The sequence below is a fragment of the Triturus cristatus genome, chromosome 3_1 (assembly GCF_964204655.1).
Source record: "Triturus cristatus chromosome 3_1, aTriCri1.1, whole genome shotgun sequence".
NCBI lineage: Eukaryota > Metazoa > Chordata > Amphibia > Caudata > Salamandridae > Triturus > Triturus cristatus.
Window position 1 is genome coordinate 639,117,088 of NC_140583.1, and position 18,489 is coordinate 639,135,576.

Below are 18,489 nucleotides of genomic sequence, written 5' to 3' on the forward strand. Positions count from 1 at the left end.
ATAGATTCTTGTGTGCTTGGCACGGCACTTCCATTCCACTGGAGTGAAGGTAGAATTCCTAAGAGTGTATTGTGGCTTCACGGGAGTTGAGATAGAGCAGTAGCTGCTAAGTACTTGTTTAATACACAACACTGTGGTAAAAGGCTTTGAAAATCTTAATTTAAATAAAAAATTGCCTTTGCTAGGTTTTTGATACAATCCAAGTTACTTTATAATGATGTCTCTGTTTTATGTTTTAACCAAATTGGTTATAGTATTTTCTACTCCTTTGTAAATTAAACACTAGGTGAGATGTGGTCAAAGTTTCAAGTTTGATCAGAGTTCTTGCTGCCAGGTTCAGTTGCAGATGGGCAGTACCATAGGGCAATATTTAGAGTTTGGTAGATGGCATACTCCATCACACATGTGGTCAGTGCGCTGTTCGACGGATTATAGCTTATGGCACTTGTATTACAGTGGACAGGATATTTGTCAAAGTTTTGAGTATACCGTCCACCACACTCTAAATAAGCCCCTTTAGTCTGGTAAACCAAGCAAAATCCTATTCCCCTAATCCATGTGAGAAGATTTGAATGGTTCTTTTTGGACTGGGTTGAAAAGCAAACCTGAACAAACCGGTTTGGGCAACTCCTTTCCGTAAACGGCTTTCTCCAAAATTTTATTCGTAAATGACATTTGCCAGGCTAACAAACCCACTTTGATGAATGCCCCTATAGATCAAAAATGATATTCGGAAGGATTATTTATCCCTGGCTTCTCTTCATTCCTCAGTGTTTTTGTTTTTTGCATCTGCCCCTTCCCACTGGTTCTTCTCCCAACACGTGACTTCTTTTTCCAAAGGACTCATTTTTTTGTGACCTGATCCTGTTCAAGCTTGTCTCTTTTTTTTTTTTTTTTTAATTAACTTTATTGGTGCATCACATAGACATCTCATACAGGTAAATACTGACATAACGATAGGGTTACCCGCCCTTCCCTCCCGTCCATTATAAAAAGGAGGAGAACAGAACACCGCTCCCCTATCTATAAGCAATTCACTTTACAGATTAAGGAATATAAACAAGGGAGAGTCCATGTCCCACATGTATGTTCACATTGGTGGTACATCGCGCATATAATTTCACTCCTCATGATGTCTCCGTAGATCATCCCAATCCCATCCCCCAAACTTTCCCCTCCCATGTTTGCTTCAAACATAGTCACGAAACAACATTACTGTGTACATGGTTGTCGTATGTTAGTCACCGATGCCTAGCCACGGATTCATGCCTGTTCCCTCCCCTGGATCCCCAGCACCGGTTTTGCTGCCACCGCACCCGCAGACCTCTGAGTTTCCGTAATCTGATCCTCTCTGAGCTCTGCCAGCATTTGAGACCATGCCCGGAGGTGCGTCTCCAACTTTTCATCCTTCCGAACAAGCTTCATTTGTGCCTTTTCTGCCATCGCAAACTCACATATATTTTTCATCCATTCGCCTGCTTGTGGGGACCTAGGTCTGAGTCTTATTATAGCAATGTGCCGTCTTTCCAGCACCAACCCCAGTAGGAGGAATCACCTGCTTAATTTCTTGTTCTAAGGGTTAGGTAGCAGACCCAACAGTACTTTTTGGATCGTTTTAGGAATTACCCATTCCGTGACCCTCTGAAGGTGTGTGATCACCGTGTCCCAGTAAGAGAATAATGTTGGGCATGTCCACACATAAGTCCGCTGCCTGTGACTTGCATCTCGGGCATTCGGCACTACGGGCAGGGTAGATTATATGTAGTGTACGTGGGGTGAAGTATACCCGGTGAACCAGGTTTTATTGGAGGAGTTTAAATTGTGCATTAGTGCTAACTGTGCGGACCCCTTCATGGACATTTTTCCAGTCCCTATCAGATAGGGGGCCTTTAGCATAGTATCCCATCTCTGCTTCACCGGCAATACCCCACCCGGTAAGTCATCTCTCAAGGCTCTACATAGATGGGTCACCAATCGTCTACCCTGCGCCATGTACAGTATTGTTTTCAATGTATTAGTGCTAGGGGGTTCTGTCGGGAACCCTGGCCAGATTTCCAGAGTGTCACTTGAGATCTTCTCATACTGTAGGAATTTTCCCGCTCCCAAATTAAAGGTGGCCATCGCCTCTTCTCGAGTGACAAATCTTCCATCCACATACAGGTCTCCCAGTGTTTGGCACCCTCCTTCCTTCCACCTTCACATGGACACAGAAATCACAATACAGGTGAAAGGGCGCAACACCCATAGGGGTATATATGGGGCATGTTGGATCACCCTTCGGACAACAGTTTCCCAGACCTAGGCCACATGTTGCACAATGTATGGGATCCGAAGAGGAACACCCCCTCCAAGCATCAAAAGTTCTGGTAGTGTGTGACTGTCGTATGTACCAGCCAAAAGGTTTGTTTTCCAGTTGTCTTCATTATCTAGCCAATGTACCGCATGCTGTAATTGGGAGGCCATGTAATAACATTCTAAACAAGGGCCTTCCCTATCCTCCCCGATCCTATGTCCTCTAACGTTGCTAGGCGCACCCACCTACGTTCATTGCCCCATAAGAGATCTGTCAGGAGGTGGTCTAGTGTCCAGAAGTAGTGTCCTGGGATGGTGTAAAGCGAGTGTTGCAGTGCTCATAGACATCTGGGTATTGCAGTTCGACCCTTGAGTGACAGCGGTAATTCACGCCAGAACCGTATGGATCCATGTATCTCCTCAACCACTCTGCCAATGTTTAGATTGAAGTATGAAGAGGACGTGTTTGCTAGCCTTATCCCTAAATATCTCGTCCCCTCACCCACCAATGGCAGATCTCCTCTTGTCAACTCCGATTGTGGCACATCTGCCAATCTGCTGATGGGAATTGGCTTGGATTTTCCTGGGTTGATCCGGAGTCCTGATACCTCTCCAAATCTCCGCAGATCTGCAAGGAGAAGTGTCCCCAAATGTGTTGGTTGGTGCAGACAGATTCGCGTATCGTCGGCATATAGTGAGACCACATGGTTGGTCTCTCGTAGCCTGATCCCCCTCAAGGTCCCAGTCCGTCCCGCAGGGCCGTTGCCAGCGTTTCCATGGCTAATGCAAACAAAAGCAAAGAGAGCGGGCACCCCTGGCAGGTGACTCTGCAAAGAGCGAATGGGCTGGACACCAAGTTCCCCACTCTAATTCTGGCCTTTAGAGGTTGTATAAAGTAAACTGGCCCATCTAAGGAACTCCCCACCTGCACCAACTCGTTGGAGGACCTGCCACAAATATGGGCAGTCTACCGAGTCAAAGTCTTGTTCAATGTCTAACAGCGCTAAAGCATATTCGTCATCCATTAAGCACGGGGCGTGCCAAACATGTGCCAGCCTTTGCAGATTATGAGTGGTGCTGTGCTTAGGTATGAATACTGCCTGGTCTTTATGAACAATGTTGGAAACCCTCGGGAGAAGGCGCGCTGCCATGATCCCACTAAGTATTTTTACATCTATATTTAGTAAGGAGATCGGCCTGTAAGAATTGACTAGCAGGGGGTCTCTATTGGGCTTCGGAATCATTGCCACCATCGCTTTGCACATGGAGGACGGCAGAGAGCGCCCTTCACGAGTACCTCAATATAGACCTCCATTAGGTGGTCAGCCAGTAAGGGGGCGAACCTCTGATAGAACTCTGCCGGTAACCCATCAGCTTCGGAGCTCCTAGCGGTTTTAAGGCACTGGATAGCCAACAGAATTTCCTCTTTTTGTATCGAGGCATTCAGAGCCTCCCCTGCTTCTGAATCCATTGAGGGAAGCCTGACCGAGTCCAGAAAAGCTCAGATAGTCTCCTGCGGGGCAGAGGATCAATGCGCGTATACATTTTCAAGGTGGTTAGCCAGGGCTGCAGCAATTGTGTTCTGTGAAAAGACAATATTTCCCTCACTAACTCTGAGCTACCCAATGGGGTTAATGTCTGACTCTCACTTAATTAGAAGAGCCAGTAATGCTCCAGTTCTATCTCCCTCCATGTGTAACCTTTGTCGGTATGTAGAGTGCACATTATTTTTAGTCTATGCAGGTCTGTCAACCGTGCCTCCCGTGCCACTTGCCACTCTTCCATTTTGTGTAGGGCCCCAGGGAGGGCCTTCTCCAGCCTGCTCAGTACTGCCTCCTGTTTGGCTATGTCCATTTCCAGCTGTTGGTGAACCCCATACAACGTTTTAATACACACACCCCTAATTACCACCTTAATGGCCTCCCATTCAAGCGCTCGATTCATGGCGGATCCCCAGTATTCCTCAAAATACCGTTCTAGGGCTCCTAAGAGAGTAGCCGCAAATGGAGGATCTGTCAGGGCCTCAGTCCCAAGTCGCCAGAGGGTTATCGCAGCGCGGGTCTTCGCCCCACCCAGGCTTAGCAGTACGGGTGAATGGTCGGAAAGGTATCTAGGTAGATAGGTTATTCCTCTCACATCAGATACCAGTTCGGTTGAGAGGAACCAGTAGTCTAGTCGGCTAATGGCTCCTGACGCAGGTGAGTAACAAGAAAACTGTTGGGTTGTTTGGTGGCGTTGCTGCCACACATCAACCAGGTGCATGCCATCCAGAATATCTCGTAGAATCCCAGTCAGCCGGGGCTTAGTACCGACATGTGGGGGCTCATTATCCAGGGTGCCGTCAAGAACGAAATTAATGTCACCTGCCAGCAGCTTTGATGCTCCCAAATATGGGGCCGCCGCCCTCATCAATTAGGGAAAAAGGATGGACAATCATCATTAGGGGTATACAAGCTAATAATGCACATTTCCTTGCATTCCAACTTCCTGTGTAGGAAGTGGGCATGTTAGTTGGTGCCCTCTGGCTTTACCATTGCCCTCTTGTTTTCGTGATACAATAAATGCCTTTAATTAACATATTTTCAGAGATGCTTTCATCCAAGATGGCCTTGTGACGTGGGGCTCATGAGCAGCCAATAATATATTATTGTGTGCTTGGCACGGCACTATCATTCCACTGCAGTGAAGGTCCATGAAGTGGTGTAGATGTTGAAAGATAACCCCAGGGGCCACCCAAATGAGTACCCTCTAGCAAATCCAGAGAAGGAGATGTCATATAATTGCCCTCTCCATCGCTTCTTTAAAGAGGCCAGGGAGTCCTCCCAGACGTGTCTCCTGCAGACATGCTATTGCTGCTTTATATCGCTTCAAATATTCAAATACTTTTCTGCGCTTTTCAAAGGCGGCGATACCACGAACATTCCATGTAATAATTTTTTTCACAGGGCTGCCATAACGCATATGCTCCATTGTCACCATCTCTTTGCAGCCATGCGCTCCCATACTTTGCTTGTTGCTAGTGAAACTGCAATATCATTTCATATTCAGTGACTCAGCAGGAAAGTGGGGGCATAAACCCCAACCAAACCCCAACAGAGATAATCACCCCCTCTCCTTGGGTAGTATTGCACCCCCCCCCACAACCCCAATCTCAAAAGAGACAAGTTAAAGCTGTGAATTTGCCGCCCCATCATCCCAAGAAACATTAAACATATAAGAACAATAAAGCAATAACATCCAATATTAATTCCAAATATCTGTACTTTCCATTGTCGTTCAAGTAAAATTGCCTAACAACCTCTTGGCTAGGCTAGTGGTTGGCTCGCTAGTGGGGTGCAAGGTCATGCCTCTAGCCCCCCAACCAGGGGGTTGGCCCCCGCCGACTACGTGTAACCTGGATCTGGAGGCACTTAATTCCATACAACATTGAAATTTACCTTCCTTCATGTGATAACATGGGTTTTTAGTCATTTCCCACAGGCAAACAGCATTGTACTTATCTAGTCCAAACGTCTATCTCCATTTCTCCCCAGAGGGGACATCCTCCCTAGTGAGAAACATCTTTGTTTGGGTCATTTCCCATCTGTTGTGCTGGGGATGATTCCCCTGAGTCCAGGACGGTGTCCGATGCGTGCAAGGTTCCATCTGGGCACTCTCTGATTCTTCCAGGACTACGCATTTTAGTACTGTGCTGCCGTGTGTTCCGTTTCCCTCTGTCCCAAGGCGATTGGCCCGTACCGGTGGGCCGGGACAAGTCCGCTGATGGAATCAAGCACACTCCTGGGTGTCCCTGGAGTCCAACCAGTCACTGGCCTCCGCCGCCGAGAAGAAGAACAATGCTTTCCCGTTGCTTTCGACCCTCAACTTGGCCGGGAAGAGGAGGCTGTATTTGAGATTTAGATCCCCGAGGTGTCGTTCACAACCATGAAGGATTTCCTTAGATCTTGCACCCTCTGCATGTAGTCTGGATAAATCGAGATCTGGTGACCTTCAAACTTCAGCTGGCCGCAAGTACGAGTAGTTTGCAAAATGGTATCTCGGTCTCAGAAGTTAAAAAGCCTGGCTATAAGGCATCTTGGTGGCGCGCCCGGTTTGGGAGGGGGACAAGCGCCCTATGTGCCCTTTCAACAGTGAAGAACTTGGGGAGTGTGAAAAAATCCAATCTTTCAGGAAGAGTTTGGCAAACGACCCTTCTGCTTTTTCAGGGAATCCAACAAACCGTAAGTTGTTTCTACGTGACCTCCCTTCTGAGTCTTCGGCACATTCATCCAGACGGACCACCCGTTTTTGAAGATCAATTACAGTGTTTCGCAGAATATGAACCTCCGTCTGCAAGGTATGAACCGTTTGTTCATTAGTGCTCAGTCTGTCTGAGATTTTGCGAAGGTCACAGCGGAGGAGGTTGACCTCAATTGCGACTGTGTCTATTTTGTGTACCATTTCATCTTGGGTGGTATGAATTGCCACCAGTACATCCGCAATAGAAGGAGAAGGCTCCGTTCGGGAGAATTGGTGTTGCGACGCACCTCCAGCAGACAGTGGTGCCTCTCTAGTTCCCAGGGTTCACGGCAACACTGCACCGTTAGCGTAGGTTCTGGCCTGGTCCCCTCGTTCCGTCTCTGTGTCCCTCCTGCGCCCTACTTACTTCCAGGGAGTTTTAGCTTCGACTTCAGAGGGTATCCGCACACAACATGTCTGGGGTCAGCTACAGCAACAGGGCGTCTTCTCGCCCCAGGCCAGCCGCACGGAGCCCACTTGGGGAATATACCTTAGCGCCCACAGCACAGCAGGGAAGATGGCAGCCAATACACATACACCCTTCTTCTGTTTCCTTACGCTGCAGCAAAACACGGATCACGCCAGCTAGTAAGTGCCGGGGGTACAGCTAAACATTTCCTGATTCGCAGGAGGAAGATTGGCAGCCAAACTTCTCATGATGCTGTCTGATTAATTCTAGGTCGACGGGAGTGCCGGTAGAGATGCATCCTCGGCCAACTTGCCAGGCCCTGCCCTCTCTGCTCGCCTCTTTACCACTTACTCTGTTCCTTTTCAGTGAGGCCATTACAGTCTCCTCTCCCCTGAAACGCTTAGCTTCCCTTAACAACTTCTCCTCCCACTCCAGCATCTGCTGCGTCCTTCTTTTATAACATGATGGAAGGTCCAAATGTGACAGTTACTATAGCTCACATGATTTACAACTTCATAAATGTTTTTCAGAATACAAAGGGCAGTTTTTCTAGTGCTGCCGTTATAACTGGATTTCTTTACCATCTGATTTTTCTAAAAGGTAAAATATCTCCATGCTTGTGCGAAATGGCAGAATACACTGTTTCAAAAAATATTCTGATTTCCATTCAAAATAATTAGAAAATCCTGCCTAAGAAGGAAACATTTACAGATATTTTTATTTAAAACATTTTAATGCCAATTGCCCAAAATACAAATGAAACAGTACACTTGGCTTCTGGAATCACACCTCTTTAAAACAGTGTATATTAAATTAATAGCAAAGGAGGAAATGGTGTCCCAGCGTAAAGTGACAAACTATATGCACTCCTTTAAGAAACTTGGAAAACTACTTCATTAATCATGCATGGCAGGGTGCCACTCAGGCAGCTAGTGTTTTTCCACTCTGTGAGGAAGATCTTGTATTTACTCATGTTTTATTTAAATCTTTTTGGTGATTTTTACTATTTTTGTTTTACGTTTTTAGATGTTTCCTATCTTTACTGTGATTTTTTTTTTTCTCAGATTTTTGTTTTGTGATGGTGTCCCACCTCTTTGTTAATTTCGGCCACTTTATTTACTTTTTTGATAAATGTCTAGCCTATAGAGGCAAAATATTGAAGAATAATGACCATTACATCAGTATAGTATGTCTTCCTGACACCCACTCGATTAAAGTCTGTGAGATTCGATACAAAATGTGATATTTGAGGCTGAGGGACTTGGGAGGGGGTCCACCTCAGTGCCAAGAAAAGTGGAGCTGGATGCAAGTCACCTGCAGCATCCACTTCTGCCCTTGTGGTAAGTGGTCAGCAGTCTTCTTCCCATGCTGATGACACGTTTGCCACTCCTGGAGGTGGGAGGGCAGCAACTTGTTGCCAAAAGCTGTTCTGTTTTTGGTCAAGTTTGTGATCTCGACTTTGAATAGCCGATGGTCTAATTTGACATACCCATACCTGTGTTTCGACATCAAGAGGCTTGGAGTACTCTGTTTCAGTGCCAAGGCACTTGAAAATGTCAAGAGACAGTTTGACATTGGGGTGGGGGAGCTCCCCGTCCCTTTGGTGAGAACTTGTTTTCTCTTCATCTGGAAGACCTGTGAAGTGCTTTGAGTGGAGGATCGTGACCAAGTACATCTCCATGCTGTGCCAAGTTCTCTTAGAGGGTTCAGACTTAACAGGTCCCTTAGCCTTCAAGGGACGGTACAGCTACACTAAGCATGGAAATGTCTATTACCCAGAATCACTGGAATGGCGTGAGGTAAGCGAGTAAACATCATTCAGAGTGGGGTATTAGGGCAGGGACGATCACCTTCTTGTATTCCTGCATGAGATGCATGTAAGAGGTGCAGGAACATGTCTCTTGGCACGGACATCATTGATTCCACCATTCTGAGTCCTCTAGTTTACTGAGACAGAGATGTAACAGATCTTTGCCTTAGGATTCAGGTTTAGCATTTTGCCCTTGATCTAGTTTGCATGAATTTTTATTGGCTTCCCCAGATTCTGTATCATCAAGAATCTTTCCTATTGATGAACTGGTGGCTTTTCATGAGCTCTTCAATAGAGCTGCATCCTGAGTTTCTAAAAGAGATGGTTTCAACAGATACCTTGTTGTAGCATCCGCAAGAAAGATGTTTAATTCAGGTAGCTCAACTTCCTCAAATCCATCAAAGAAGGAGGGCAGAATATGGGATGCTATGGGGAATACCGTTTGCCAGATATCAGCCTGAATTGCAAAAGCTGTCACCTCTTCCTCTCTGTTCAGCCATTATGGTTGTTCTCTTTTAAGGTCAATGAATCAAATACTGAAGTATCTCTCAAGAGAAAAAAGATTTTTTTTTCTGGCGATAGTTAAAGAAGGTCTGGTAACTTAGATATCCTGATTGGGGTAGCGAGAGACACTGTGGACCTGGCTAGAGCTGACATTTGTCATGGAGTTTTGATGAGGCGCTCTTCCTGCCTAAGGTTAACTCCCTTGATCCCTCATGCTTAACAAAAAGTTTAAATTGCCATTCAGTGGGCCATCTCTTTTCCAATCTTAGATGAATGAAGAAATTCAGTAGATAAAAACAAATACCAAAATCATGAAATCTGTTGGTCTACAGTAGATTAAAGAGTTCTCTTGTATACAATTAAAATCTTTCCACAAGTGTAAACAGCATTCTCATATTCTGTGCTAGAAAAGACAGCAGCTAAAACAACAACAGAAGTAGACCTTTCAAAGGTGAAGGTCTTCTTGAGGAAGAGGCCGTGGTAACAACGTTCTGCTGATGCAGGGTGGGCACCTGCAAAGCAATAGCACCATCACCCTACCTCTATTTCTCCCCTCCAGGAAGAATCATTTCCAAACATCTCTAATTATGAAGGAAATGTGGTTGCTAGATCTTGTGTGGAATATGTGCAAAGTCAGGTTTTTCAGCACTCCTCCTCAGATTTCACCAAGGGGTTCACATCCTCGAATGTTGGACCAGATGGTTCAAGAGGCTCAAACACTTAGAAAGGCACAATAAACCCAATATCAAAACATCAGAGGAAAAAGGTAGTCTTTTCCCATTATTCCCTAATCGAGACAGGACCCAAGTAAGATTTTCACCGGATTAGATCTGAAAAAGACAAACCAGTAGGTTTAAGAAAAAAATTAGAAGGCTGGCCCTTCAGCCAATTTTTCCTCATCTATATTAGGGAAACTGAATGTTGGCACTGGAGGTTCGAGATTACAAGGTACTTCTTTTTGGACTGAAGTCCTCTCCCAAAGCTTTTTCGAAAGTCGTGGTGAGAGTTCCAACATTCCTCTGCAGTTTGGGACTGTTCATGTATCCTTATCTGGAAGAATGTTAATCAGAGTTTCATTGCGTCCCATGTTTGCACAGGGCTTACAGTTAACAGTAGATCTGCTATTCAGACTTGTTACATCAACTGAATATAAAGAAATTCTAATTGTTTTCAACTCCCAAAATTCTATACTTAAAAGCGATCCTGGACACAGAGAACAGAAGCAGGTCTCATTCTAACAAGAGATTTCATTCCATACGTCAGAAATGCCTTCGGCTTTGCTTAAGTCACTCTCCTTCGATTCATAACACCTCTCTTCGGGGCTCCATAGCCTCCTGCATGTGGGATGCTAGGTTGCATATGAAAACTCTGCATCACCATTTGGAGTATCAGTGGTGCCAAAAGTCAGGAGATTCAAATGACAAAATATACCGGTTAGCGTATGCCACGCAGTTTCTATAATGAAGGTCTAAGAAAAAGAACCTCCGTGCTGGAGTATCATTACGTCCTCAGATCATTTCACAAACAATGGTAGCATGCCTTGCTGGAGGTCTTGGGTGATCATATGGATATCTTACCACCCAGGGGCTGAGGTCCCCTCTGGAGAATTCTACAACATAAACATGTCGAAGATGAGGGTGTTTGACCTGGCTCTCAAGTGTTTATTTTTATTTTTTGTTTGTGGTGTAAGTAGGCCCTGTTCTACTTCAGATGGACATGTTGGCTATGTACTATTTGAATAAGCAATAAGGAAGTTCAGAGTGTTCTTCCAGGAGGCTTAGGTGATTAGACACTGGATGCAGGTGAGGGTTTCTTGTTTGATGGAACATCCTCTGGATCTGCCAAACACAAAAGTAGATCATGTGAGTTGCCATGAATGGGTTTTAATAGACAAACTGCTGGCTGACATATTCTTTTGTTGAGGGCACCCAGGAGAAGATTTGCTTGCAACAAAACCAAGTGCGAAATGCACCATTTGCGGCATCAGGTTTCAAAAACCTTGATCCTGAGGGAATGCACTTTAGATGAGTTTTGATTCAGAGGATTATTGCTATATGCCCACTTCTTCTGTTGGAGATCAAAAAGTTAATACTCCTCAATGTAAAGTTGACTGACCTAGCCCGGTATTGTCCTTGCCAGTGGTGATACCTAGAGTCTATTCTGATGTCCTTTTTACTGCATAAGAGACTACTGATGTAGGAAAAGACAGTACTGGTTTCTTAGCATTGCCTGGCATCGTTTGGTTTACACTTCTCTTCTATCAGAGTGTATCTAACTGCAATCACCAAGTCTCCTTCCCTGGCATCTTTGTTTGGTCAGAAGGCCTTCTCCTACCTGGGAATTGAGCCTGGTACTCTCTCTAAGTTAGTGTCCTACTCCCTTAAACCAATGCACAAGGCTGATTTCCAGCACATTCATGGAAGAGTTGCATATTTAATGGCCATAAGGGTAAGTTCCCTTCAAACTGTCTGCAACAATGAACCATAAACGGTTGTTCATCGTAACAGTGTTGTTAAGACTTAACTTTCATTTCTCCCAAAAAGTTGATTTTCAAAGTAATCAGACTGTTCCTTGACCACTTCCTTCCCACATCAGAAGTCCCCAGCAGAGATGTCTTTACATACCCTCGATGTTGAAGGGGCTTTGTTATCATTGGATTGGACTGAGTTTCAAACAGTTTTTTTTAATATTATGGGGCTAAACACAAAGGTCTAGTTTCCTCTTAACTGACCATAGCCAGGTGGATCGTTTTGTGCTTTGTTACCTGTTTTTTTTTTTTTGATAATCACATTTTTATTTTCTTGTGGAAGGACAAAAAAACTCAGATATCATATACAACAATCCGATTGAACTGGCATCAAAATGACATATCATGGATTCAATGACAATCAATAGCAAAGCCCCCATCCCGCCCCTTAGCCTCCCATTCCCCCTACCCGTACTCTCCCCCCTAGAATAAGCCCCCTAACCATTTCCCCCACACCCTGCGAAACTTTTTGGGGCATCCCCGTGCAGCATACAACGTCTGTTCTTGTGCGGCACACCAGTCCACGCCCCTTCTCCATGTAGCACACTTGGGTGGATCGATCTGCTTCCAGGACGCTGCGATATCCCTTTTAGCCACTACCAGAGCAGTAGTTAGAAAATATTTTTCATTGCGGGAGCCATCTAAACCATCCGTTATCCCCAGCAAAGCCAGTTTGGGGTCATGGAGGACCTCCCACCCCAGGACCTCTGTTAATTCAAGTTCAATCTCACCCCAGTAACTCCCCAAGCGCGGGCAATTCCAGACCATATGGAAGAAGTCCGCTGGATCAACCCCACAGCGGGCGCATGAAGCATCCGGGGAAAGGCCTGCACGATAGAGGCGCCGGGGTCAGGTAGTCGGCATGCAGGTAATAAAGCTGGATGAGCCGCAGTTTAGCCGATGCGGTGATCGTCCTGGGGGCCATAAGGGCGTCCCTCCAGTCAGCTTCATCCAATGGGCCCACCCAGGTCTCCCAGCGCTGCCTCAGTCCATCCCAGTCCACTGGGGTGTTATTAATCAGGGAGCGATAGATACGAGAGATTCCTCCTTTCCCAAGGCACCCCAGCATCGCCTAAGCCTCAGGCGGGCTGTGTTCGGGAATCCGTGAATCCAGAGGGACGGGAGTCTGGACCGCATGGCGCAGCTGGAGGTATTTATAGAATTGCGAAGGGTGCAACGAGAATCGACCCTGAAGCCCCTGAAAGGAACACATGCGGCTCCCCCGCCACAAGTCACTCAACCGAGAGATCCCAAGAAGGTCCCATGCTCGAAACCCCTCTAGCCCCGCTACCTCCCGCAGCCAAGTACCATGCCAAAGTGGTGTGACTAGGGTCAATGTCCTCGACCAGCGGGTATGCCGTAGGGCGGCACGCCATGTCAGGAAGGGGGCCCGCGTAACGTCCGAGAGCGACAAAGGGATCACCGCCCCGTAGAGCATGTTTTGAATGGAGGAGAACCCCACGATCTGTACCTCTAACCTATAGGCCGGATCGTTCCACCCGCCGGAGAACCAATCATGAATCACCAGAAGCCGAGTTGCAAGATAGTACAAATAAAGGTTGGTCATGCTCAGGCCTCCGTCATATGAGGGAATCCGGCAACGGTCCAGGGCCAGATGTGGCCCACCGCCAACCCAGAGAAACTTAGTCGCAATCTTGTCCATATCCCGGAACCAGGAGCGGGAGAAGGAGCAAGGCGTGTTCTGCAGCATGTATAGGAACTTAGGGAGTATCATCATCTTGTAGAGTGCTATCCTCCCCAGTGGGTTCAGTGGGAGCGACTGCCACTTCACCAGGTCCGATCTGGTCCTATTAACCACAGGAGCCACGTTGAGGGCCCAGCAGAGCTCCGGAAGAAGGGTGATCCAGATCCCCAAATATTTAAATGAGTCTCCGGAGGAGAATATCAGACTGCCAATCGAAACATTCCCTAGACGGGTGCAACGGGACCAGGACAGATTTTTTGGGGTTCAGGTGAAGACCGGATGCCTGACCGAAACGGCGAAGAATCTGGCGAACACGAGGGCCCGAAACAGACGGATCTGAGATATAAAGTACGTCGTCCGCGTACAGGGCGATCTTATCAGGGACCATACCCGGCCAATCCCACCCACGGAGAACAGGGTCCGATCGGACCAAAACGGCCAGAGGCTCCATCGCCAGGGCGAAGAGGAGGGGCGAGAGCGGGCAGCCCTGTCGCGTTCCCCGCCCTATGGAAAACGCGTGAGAGAGAGCTCCGTTCACCAACACTCGGGCTCGCGGCGCCGCGTACAGGACACGGACCATGGCACAAAACTGGGGACCGAAACCCATGCGCTCCAAGACCTCTCCGAGATAGACCCACCCGACCGAGTCAAAGGCCTTTTCAAAGTCGACCAGTAGAAGAGCCAGATATGGAGATAGGTGCTCCCGGTGGGCCAGGGCCAGATGTAAGCGCCGCAAGCAGTGCCTAGTCTCCCGAGCCGGCATAAATCCACATTGGTCCGGGTGGACCAGTGAGACAAGATGCGGGCGAAGCCGTTGCGCCAGGATGGTAGTGTATATCTTAAGTTCGGTATTAATGAGAGATATCGGCCGGTAATCCGAGCAAGATTGTGATGGGGGTTGTGTTTTGGGAAGGACTACTATCGTGGCTGTGTCCGTTTCCGGCGGGAACGAGCTCTTCCCCACCACTTCAGCATAGAGATCCAGAAGCCTCGGGGCGAGGGTCTCACGGTAATGGGCGTAATATTCCTGAGGGAAGCCGTCGGGCCCCTGGGTCTTCCCGGAAGTCAACTGACTGATCGCTTCACTGATTTCCTGCAGCGTGATGGGCAGGTCTAAAGTCTCACCAGCCTCCCGTCCCAACCGCCCAAGACTGACCCCGCTCGCCCCCATCATCTCTGCAAGAGAGATCTCCGGTGCCCGAGCCCGCTACAGTTGGGAGTAATAATCTGCAAAGGTCTGTGCCACTGCCACGGAGACTGTGTGGGTCACGCCAGTGGAGTCCACAATGGCAGGAATAATCCGGTTTACCCGAGGGTAAGTAGCCAGCCGATGGAGGAGCGTACCGTTCTTGTCCCCCCACCCGGGCCACTGAGGAGCGCTAAAGAGTCTTAGCCGCCTCCATAGATTGCATACATATCTCCTCCCTCAGAAAGGCCAGCCGTCGCGCCCGCGCGGTGTCACCCAACGCCTCCTGGTCCCGTTCAAGTTCCAATGCCTGTGCTTCGCAAGCCGTGAGTCGCTGGAGATGTGCCCGGTGTTGCTGTTGCACGTGCCCCCTGGCAGCCCCCTTAATAGTCGCCTTTCCGGCCTCCCAGAGGATGGCCGAGGAGGAGACAGAGCCAACATTATGAAGATAATAATTGGCAATCTCGTCTCCCACTGTCTTCCGGAATTCTTTGTCCTGAAGGAACCAGGCATTCAGGCGCCACATCGGGCAGGCGGAGAAAGGAGGCGGGCCGAGAGCAATAAGCATCGGTGAGTGGTCCGAAAGGCCCCTTGGAAGAATGCGGGTGTCCTGAACCCCCGCACATTCCGTAGATGGGACAAAAATTAAGTTGATCCGGGCGTGCGAATGGTGCGCCCCCGAGGTGTGAGTGTACTGTTGAGCATGTGGATGCCAAACCCTCCAGATGTCACACAGGCCCTGGGCGTCAGCCCAACTCGACAACTGCTTCGCGCGAGCGGCTTTGGCGAGGGAGATCGGGCCTGTCGAGTCCATACGGGGCGTGTAGACGGCATTGAAGTCCCCCCCCTAGAACAAGCGAGCCCGCCGGAAGCGTGGGCAACAAATCTGCGGCGTAGGAAAGGGCAGCCTGCAACAGGGACGGTGCCGCGTACAGGGACAGCAAGGTGAGTGGTCGCCCCTCGAGAGTGCCACAAACTGCAACAGCCATACCCATGGGATCTAAGTGCACCTGGGCCAGTACAAAGGGAAGAGACCGTCTGATCAGGATAGCCACCCCCCGGGAGCCCCTAGCAAAGCTTGAGTGCCAAACCCTATCATACCCGTAGCGGGCGAGAAAGGGACATTTATTACTGAGAAGATGGGTCTCCTGAAGGAGAAGCATGTCGATCCCCATACGCTGTGCATATTTGAGGACTGCCATGCGTTTGAAACGGTCCAAAAGACAATTTACGTTCCAGGATAGTATGCGCAGTGCGGCCCTGGGAATGGGTGTGTCAGCCATAACTATAGTCGGGGGCAGGCCTAACAAGAGTTCTCGCCTTCCGGAGTGGAGGGGATGCATCCCTCAGTCCGCAGGGAACTCCACAAGCTAAGGGGAGCAAGCCCGGAGCAGGGAGCAGAATACGACGCCACCCCTGCATGAGGTGTGAGCGGGCGCCACTGTAAGAAGCACATCCCTTGTGAGGAGCAGGCGACCCCGGAGTCGATCGCAAGGAGGGCCGGGGAGCGTGCAGAAAAGGGCCCCCCGTTGGGCACAACACCCACACCAGAACTGAAGGGGGCGCAGGCGCATGGCCTCCCCGGAGGGAGAGACATCGGGAGAGCGGACAGGAGACCAGGTCAACAGTGTCATGATGCCATAGAACAACAACAGCGAGGAGATCATCCCCCACCAACAAAATCCCCCCTAGGAGGAAGAAACAACCCCAAACCAACCCCAACCCCCCACCTTATACTTCGAAAACAGAAGCATCTGTCGCCCTAACGGTATATAACAATAACCAAGCTAAAACGCTCGGGCTTGAGCACATAGTGGAACCCTCAGTAGAGCGGAACAAGACAAATTCTCCTGGCCTGGCCGAGAGTTGCGATTATAGTGGAACACTGAAGCCCAGCCCCTCGCATCGTCAGCCTGGTAAAGCAGATCCCCCCCCCCCCCCACAAATCTACATGCAGCAAAAGGATATCAAATGACTGGACTGCGGGAAAGATCCGTAAGGTCTATTTGTGTGTCCGGCTGGGCTGCAGAGCCCGCCCGCGGGGGGGGGGGGGCGACTCATTGTGCCGCCCAGTATCAGCGGGACTAGTAGGTGCAGCCGAAGAGGCAGATGAGTCCCCAGACGCCCGGCGCGGCCGGCTCATGGAGCGTGTGACTACCGTCTCCTTCTGCGCGCCTTTGGTGCTGCGTGTGTCCCGTCGACGGGTTCTTGACGGCCGGGGTGCTTCCTGTCCCCGATGCCCAGCCGCCGATGATCCCTGTCCGGATCGGTGCAGAGGACGCTCCTCCGTCAGCCAGGTCCAGGCTGCTCTCGGCGTGTCAAAAAATATTGTTTTGCTTTGAAAAATGACCCGGAGTCGGGCCGGGAACTGAAGCTGGTACTGGAGGCCCATAGCCCGCATCTTCTGCTTCACCTCCATGTAGGATCGCCTTTGCTCTTGGACCTCCCGGGTGTAGTCCGGGAAGATCATTATAGTGTGGTTTTGGTATGTGAGAGTCCCTTTGCGCCTGACCTCACGTAGAATCGCGTCCATGTCTCTGAAGTTGAGGATCTTTAAGATGAAAAGACTGGGGGGCGCTCCCGGAGGCCTGGGAGCCAGCGAGCGGTGGGCCCTCTCCACTACAAACCAGGTTGACAGGCTGTCTGTCGGCATCCAGGACTTAAACCAGCGTTCCAGGAAATCATCCGCACGGCCCGATTCAGCCCCCTCCGGAAATCCCACCAGGCGGAGGTTACTACGCCGGGCTTGGTTTTCTGCATCTTCGGCCCTGCGGTGCAGTTCCTTGGATTGGGTGGTCAGTTCTCGCACTTGGTCCTGTAACTGACGGATGTTGTCCTCGGCCGTCGAGATTCTTGATTCGGTTTCGGTGATGTGGGCGGTGGCGTTACGCAGGTCCTGCCGGAGAAGGGCAACATTGACCTTGACCTCCCCAACCATACCCTCCAGGGAGGAGCGGGATGCGTTGAAGGCCTGCAGAATGGCTGCAAGATCTGTGTTGGGGGCCGAAGCCGCCGCCCCGGTCGGGCCCGCCCCCCTCTCGGAGGTTGTGAACTGGTCCATCCTGGTTTGGGTGGCTGCAGGTGTCGGCTTGGGAGCCCTGTCCTTACCCATGATGGCCTCACCACGGTCAACGGGGGACGTCAAAGCCAGACAGTGAGCAACGTGGGTACCCTCTGGCGACCCCACAGGGACCGGGGAGGCAAACGGCAGGGGGGACGGGGCGCGGCTGGGGCACCCCGCCCGTCCGGGAGGCCAAAGGCAACAGGCACCATCAGATCACGATCCCGCGCGCCGCCCGATGAGGCAGCCGAGTGTCCCTCAAGGCCCGCCACCGACCTGTATCCGCAGACCCGTGGACGACCGGTACCCAGGGCGGCGAGGGTCTCCCACGGCAGCCACAGCTGAATTCTCCTTCCCCGAACACCGTCCAGTGCGGCGCGCACGGCGGCGACACCGAGGCCACCACCCATGTCCGCCCCAGGGTCTCCGGGGCACAGATGTTCACAAGCGCTCCCGTAGGGCCGGGTAGGCACGTAGTTTCCGTATCCCCCAATCGGCCCCGACCCCGGGCGGCCCGACCAGAAACGGCAACTCCTCTCCAAAGGGCTCCCAGTTCAGGCGGCACGGGGCAGAACCACTGTCCAGCCGCCCATGGCCGTCCCCCTCCGCCGCCTCCTACCACACAGCACAGCCAAGGCGAGATCCACGCTGCCACCAGCGAAGTCACAGAACCTGGGCACTCCGTACAGACATCCAAGCACATCAAGGTGGTCCCCG

General features: G+C 49.9%; 1 protein-coding gene across 2 annotated transcripts in view; it reads left to right on the plus strand.

Annotated features, from left to right (window-relative positions):
- DIS3L (DIS3 like exosome 3'-5' exoribonuclease) overlaps positions 1-18,489 on the plus strand; it is a 310,197-nt gene that overhangs the window by 126,308 nt on the left and 165,400 nt on the right. The window lies entirely within an intron of this gene.